The sequence below is a fragment of the Halyomorpha halys genome, unplaced genomic scaffold, assembly GCF_000696795.3.
Source record: "Halyomorpha halys isolate HHAL.00 unplaced genomic scaffold, Hhal_1.1 Scaffold115.1, whole genome shotgun sequence".
NCBI lineage: Eukaryota > Metazoa > Arthropoda > Insecta > Hemiptera > Pentatomidae > Halyomorpha > Halyomorpha halys.
The window spans coordinates 937,401-944,725 of record NW_027106332.1 but is presented as its reverse complement, the minus strand read 5'-3'; positions in this window follow the sequence as shown (position 1 = coordinate 944,725).

Below are 7,325 nucleotides of genomic sequence, written 5' to 3'. Positions count from 1 at the left end.
TCGAAACCTTATCAAATGTTTATTGTAGGCTTATTTTGGTCCCTTTGATTTTTATTTTCTTATTTTTAATTGAAATTCAAGGTTGTACAATTTATAATATATCTGACATATTTTTTTGTTTATAATAGTGTAATTTAAAAAATTGTTAATTTTTTTCTTAAACTGTCCACAATTGGCTGTTGAAATTAATTATATACAGTTTATTATATGTATGATAGTTGTTTAAGCTTATGCTAAGCTGCTGCCTAACAGTTGGTAACTATAATTCTGAGTAAAAAATAATATATATTTTTACAGTGTATAGTTGAATTCAAAGATTATAGTACATTGTCTGTGAATTTGCTAGTCTCATTGTAATTTTAAGATGCTTGTGATCTAAAATTTTCCTCTTTTTAAATTTTATTAGTTTACCTTTGTTTTTGATTTTTTTAAGTCACTTATGCAATTAATTTAGTTATAAGTATATTATAGTTTCTGATTGAGTTGTGTACAATTATTATGTTATGGAAAATATTAGATGTTTGTATATATTTTTAAGTAGGTTAAATGAAAATATGTCTCTTGAACTACATACATTTATTTGTATTTTTTTGATTTTAAGTATCACATTTACCGACTTTTATTGTTAAACATTTGAAAGCAAGTTGTACATAATTGGAAATATCAATAAACACTTTGTTTACTGTTAAAATCCTACTTAGTTTATTTTTGTGAACCACCTTCCTCAATTGTTCCAAAATATAATTCTTCAAAATTTAGGCATCTGAGTCCACACAATTTAGATTTTTATGATAATTTTCATCACATGCTCCATTTTAAAGGATGTAGAACATAGATTCTTCTCATTAATAATGTAATGAAAATTTATTGTATAAATATTACCAAGTTTGAAGGCTCAATTAATTTTACTTAACCTTTAGGTAGGTTTCCAAACCATTACTAGAGGATCATCCTTCATTAAATTCGATAAGCTGCTAATTTGAAAAAACTTATTGAACTTAATTGAAAACCTAAATTTGTTTTTAAGAAATATTGTGGGAGGAGGTTGGTATAACATGGTAACATTACATGGAAGGGGATGTATATGTTTAAAACACCATAGAGAAAGGAGTATTTCATCATCATTTTTGCACATGGCACAAAGATAATAGGTATTGAGTGTATCACTACAACATGCTGATGGAAAGTCCTAGACTCTAATAAAAAAGATAATGCTAATTCACTTTTAGGATGATTTTTCATTACCAGTTAAATCTCAATTTTTGCCATCAAAGAAGATCATTTGATTATATATTATTAAATATTTATATTGCTCTGAATCATCCATTAATGCCACTCTTCCTACCCAACTAATTGTTTTAATCTTTCAGTGGGTAATGTATCCTACAGGGTACACAACTATTTCAACTGTTCTTTCTGTGTTCTTAGTTATTACCGTAGAATTGTGGGAATTTTCGGGGTGTTATATTGATATGCATGCTAGAAAAAACAAACCTCCTTTGACTCCATTAGGTCAGTCATAATAGATGAATCAACAATTAAGAAAAGTTCAAATATTGTTTTCTGTTATTTATTAAGTTTTATATGCATCCCCTTTAAAAATATCTTTTGTTTTCTTCATTTAATATTCTTACTAATAGTGGTGATTCTATTGTCGTAATTTAGATATGGGGCAAATAAAGTCTAAAAAACAATTTATATGTTGTCAGATTCTTTAATTTTAAGATTTTATTAACAAGTTGTTTATATCCAATGAAATACGTTGTCAGTTTCGAATCGTTTCCTTCAAAAATTATTTTTTTATTAGTTATAACTATAATGTAATAATTATATTATTATTTTTTGAGTCTGTTTGCCTTAATAATTGTTTATTGAACAATTTCTACCCTTTTCTCCATTTCAAGGCAAAAAAATCCATCTATCCCTCATCCCTGGGCTTAATCTCACGTTATTGTGCCTGATTTATTACATTAATATATAAATTATATATTAATTTTGATAATAAATTATTGAGTAATAATATGTAGTGTTTCTTAAAAGGGGTGATGTAAGGTTTGTTTGGTCGGTTAAACCACAGTAAAGTCCATCAAATGTGAGATTAGATTAGGGTGCAAAAATTTTTTTTTTTTAAATTTCATATATCCATAAATAAATATAATGTGTAGCTATAGTACAATTACACTTTTTTTTTTAAATTTCTAAAGTATGATGAAAAATTTATCTAGGTAGACTGTGTATTTTATGACATACAAACATACTGGTAAATCTATCTGTTACCATGTCAATAAAACATTATTAAACTTAAATGAAGGAGTAATTATGGTGAATAACCTACTGGTGCTGGTACTGGTATTTGGTGGGGGGAACAAGTTGGTAAGTGGGTCCTTTTTGCCAACCCCTGATGGCTACCTGGGTTGCCACCGCGTACTAACCAAGGTGTAAGTGTCAAGATTCATTATTCAGGACTGCCGAAAAATGAATGTTTAACTGCCCGAGGTGGGAATCGAACTGGACTGCTACACCTAAAAAATTTCTTCTTAAGCTCAAAAAACCTTATCAGAATAAAATTCTTTGGCACGAAATTGGTGGTATGAAAATTGGTAAAAAACCCTAGAAATCTTCAGTCCGGATTCTAAACCAATGTGGAAAATTCACAACTTTTTACAAAAAAAAAAAAAAAAAAATCAATAACTCCCTTAATTCTTTTTCACTACTAATTATGATAAAATTGAGAAAACAAAAAAGAATTGGCCTTGAAATCTCTTAATGAGGTCTTAAGGATGGAAAAATACGAGTTTTTGCATTTATTTATTTTGGAAAATGGGTTTCTTGGAAGGGAATAGGTGTCAAACTGTGTCTCTGTGATAGGAGCAATGTTTCCCAAGGTGTTTCAGTGGTACGAGGAAGCAATTCCATTTTTCACAGTTACTTAAGCCTTTAGACAATTTGAAGCATTCCCTATAGTCCCACTGTGAGTGAAAAGGTTAAGGACCTCCAATACAACCTACGCATACAAATTAAAACCAAAAATAAAGATTATTGTTAATAATTTAGCTTACGTTCACAACATTATTAATAATTTAACTTCAAAATATTACCCAAATAAAATAACCAAAACTATTGAGACTATATGTACTTATTACCACACCACACCAACAGCCACTGATTTTAAATTCACTTCTCCACAGGAAGTCATTACACTCATAAAATCCTTCAATATCACTAAGGCATCTGGCCTTGATATTATCCCTGCAATATTAATAAAAAAACTTATTTTAAATTAAATTTTAAAGTAATAAAAAAATTTTCAATAGATCTATGACACTACTTCCCAGTATAATGAAAAACTGCAAAATTAATACTAATGGTTAAACCGCATAAAGATCTAGAATTACCATCTAGCTATTTACCTATTAGTCTTCTTAATATCTTTTGAAAACATTGCAAGGCATCGCTTTACTCAACTTATGATGGCCAACAATATATTAAGAAATGAACATTTTGGATTCTGACATTTTCACTCAATTATCAGCAAATTAGCTTGTGTTACAGATAATACAACAGATAATTTTAATCACAAAAATATACTGGCACAGTATTAATAGACAAAGAAAAAACATTCAACACTGTCAACCCAAAGTTATTGATCTTCAAATTAATATATCTACATATTCCAAATTACCCAGTCAATCATTTTTATCTAATAGATCATTCTTTGTTTCAGTTAATAATATAACCTCCCCATCCCCATTTTCAGGAAATGACAGCCTATGCTTCCATAGACTATAGATTAAATGAAACCCCTGTTCTTTTACCAAATTAGTTCGAAATTGCAAAACACTAGAAAAATAGTGTACAAAATGTATCCATATTTTAATAGTTAATGAAAATTATCTACCTGAAATAAAGTGATACTGTATAAAGTGGTACTAAGAACCATCATAACTTATGCATGTCCCATATAACTTTAATAATTCAACCAACATTAAAAAAATATATGTATTCCAAAATAAATGCCTCAGAATTGTTAAGAATTATCCATATTATACTATAATATCTAAAATGCATTCAGAACTAAATATTGATGACTACATAAATAGATAAATAAATATATACATAATGAGGTGTAGATAGTTGACCGTAGATTAATGATTGGAGAAGCTTGTCGGGGGGGTGCGGTCAGCAAAGAACAACATAAATAAACAAAACCATATTTATTTATTTTATGCCAACGTTTCGACCTGAGTTTCAGGTCTTCATCAGGGCTATAGAACAAAAGAGATAACAACAACATTTAGAGAAACATACAATTGAAAAGGATTAGTATACAAACAAATTTAGAATTATACAAAATATTGAATTGAATCATAAATGATAAAAAATTGATAACTGATAATTGAATAGTAAAAAAAATTTTTAATTGATTGATAATAGTGGAATTAGATGGTAGTAGATTGAAAACAGTGAAAGACGAAATATAATATCATGTAGGTAAGAAGATATGTATAATTTAAGATATGCAAGTAGTATCTAAAAAACTGAAAAAATAAATAAATAAATTGAATCTACAAATTGAACACTATGACAGACAATGAAAAATAGTGAGTGGCTCCCTATTTTTCATTCATTATCAATCAATTAAAAATTATTTTACTAATCAATTATCAGTTATCAATTTTTTATCATTTATGATTCAATTCAATATTTTGTATAATTCTAAATTTGTTTGTCTACTATTTCTTTTCAATTGTATGTTTCTCTAAATGTTGGTTTTATCTCTTTTGTTCTATAGCCCTGATGAAGACCTGAAACTCAGGTCGAAACGTCGGCATAAAATAAATAAATATGGTTTTGTTTATTTATGTTGTTCTTTGCTGACCGCACCCCCCCCCCCCCGACAAACTTCTCCAAATATATACATAAATTGAAGTATAATTTCTTCCAATCTTGCCCTAACTCTTTAAATCCATTAATAACAGAAATATGAAATTACATATTTATTTAATTATTAACATTATTAGGTATTTATTTAATTACAAATTTTATTTTGTTTTCAGGCGTTTTTTTAAGTAGATATACACATTAGTGCAATTAGCCAAGTTTTATTCAGATATTTGAAGATAAATGCACATAATTTAATTATATGTTAATTATATAATTAATAATTGCATAAACATATTTTGTTGATTCAATATAATAAAAAACAAAAAAAAATATAAATCAAAATTAGAAGTTAAAAATTAGAGATAAAATTCCTGTTCCTAATATTAGGTTTGTTTTCAATGAACAAAAAAATAAAGAAATCAACAAAATAATACTTAAGTAATTGAATTCATAGAATATGGATTTTATTTTGTTCCTTAAATTTCAAATTTTCCAACTTTTTGGTTTTCAAATTATTAGGAGGGGTGACCTCTCTCTCAATCCCCAATCATGGTCTGGGTCTGAGTCTTATTTCCATAGGCAAAATATTTTCACAATTATCTACCCCTACCATATTCATTCGTCAACTTAATTTCAAAAACAAGATTGTTGTTAGAATTGAATTAGATTGACTAGTAAAGTTTGAAATAATTAAATCAATCTTAGGGTGTCTATCTCACATACCTGGCATTATTAGCTGAAACTTTGAAAAATAAAATGTAGAAATATTTTTTATGAAAAATTCAAGACTCTAGTTTCTGGAGTATATTAATAAAATTTAAATGGGAATATTTCAGTTGTTCCCTGCAACAATGAGAATCCGTAACTCTATAATTTTAATTACCTATAATTTTGTTTCCATCATGTTTTTTTACCATGTAAAAAGATCATTTTATAACCATACAAATATTTTAAACGATAGCAGATTAGTTTTTGTATAAAAAAATTTAGAAATCTGTAATTAATTGTAATGCAAGATATATCACTGATCAATTCATTTGAATTTTATTTATTTTGTTAACGCCAATTATTTTTTAATACAATCATTGCTAATTTCCTTTTATTACTAATTGTATCTATTAAATTAATATTAGTTTTTAAAAAGCATCTCACATTATGTTTTTATTCATAAACACATATATTTATAACACATCTATGCACTTATTGTTTCTTATTAGTTAAGATGTGGTTATTTTTATACAAATTTGTTTAATTTTTAATCCTTTCTCATATTTCTTTCTCATTCCTAAACTTATTTATTAATTTAATTATTCATAATTTTAATACTTATTATATATCTTTCCTATTTTGAAGAAACTGACTTATATATTTTATAACTATATAATAGCCCTACATATTTTTATTTGACAGAGTAACTTAGAAAATTTCAGATATAATAGGTTGGCATTTATTACCAATCTTGTTAGACTGTTTTTTTTTTTTTTTATTTGTGTCCTTTATATTTGAATTTTACCTTCTTTTGAATTTAGGTAATATTGTATATTAGTATTCTCCTATTATAATATTATATTATAATATTAATTAATATTTATTTTTAATCTTTAAAAAATGATTGTAGAACAAATTTCTGTATTAAAATATGTATAAGAGTTTAGCAACTAAGTCTTTTCAGTTTTTCAGGATAGAATAAATTTTTCTATATTGTATACATTAAATTCATCTTAATCCTCTAGGTATTGTCTATTGTTTTGAATGTCTTTTTTCATCTATGTACTATATACGTATAATCCTATGTTCATAAAACTCCTGATTTTTACTATCCAAAAACTAATCTGGAAGGTTTCCAGTAACCTGTTCTTTCTCAAAGTGAGAAAGTTCTATTTTTTCATTTAGAGAGTTCTGTAGGGATCAGAACAAGTAATAAACACTTGGAACTAGGTCTGGTGAGTCTATAGAAGAGGTATGGTTTTGGTAAAAAAGATACCTTTCTGATTTGCCAGTTCTAGGTGTTTTTTTTAATTGACTGATCCAATTTTGTTTGTTTCGCTATGAGCAGTATAGTATTGCATTAATCATTGGTTCTAATGGTAGAAGTTCATAAAAAAATAACCTCTTGAATCGCCTCCATATGGAAAGGATTATCACAACCCTCCTTAAGAAAGCATACGATGATTTATTTGCACTAGTGCCTTATGTTTCCTTAGTTAGCCATGATTTCTATAGACATTTAAAACATACAAGTAATAAAGTTACTTCCAAAGGAGACAGATGAATTGATTATTTTTCTTAATACTTTTAGAACTCTAAATTGTTTCTACTTGTAATATAATTTTTCTAAAATAAACAATATGAACTCAGTAATGTGTTGTAATCATTACCAGTTTCTTGAATACCCTGAAACACTGTCATATAGTGTAACTGAATTAAAAATATTATTTAAA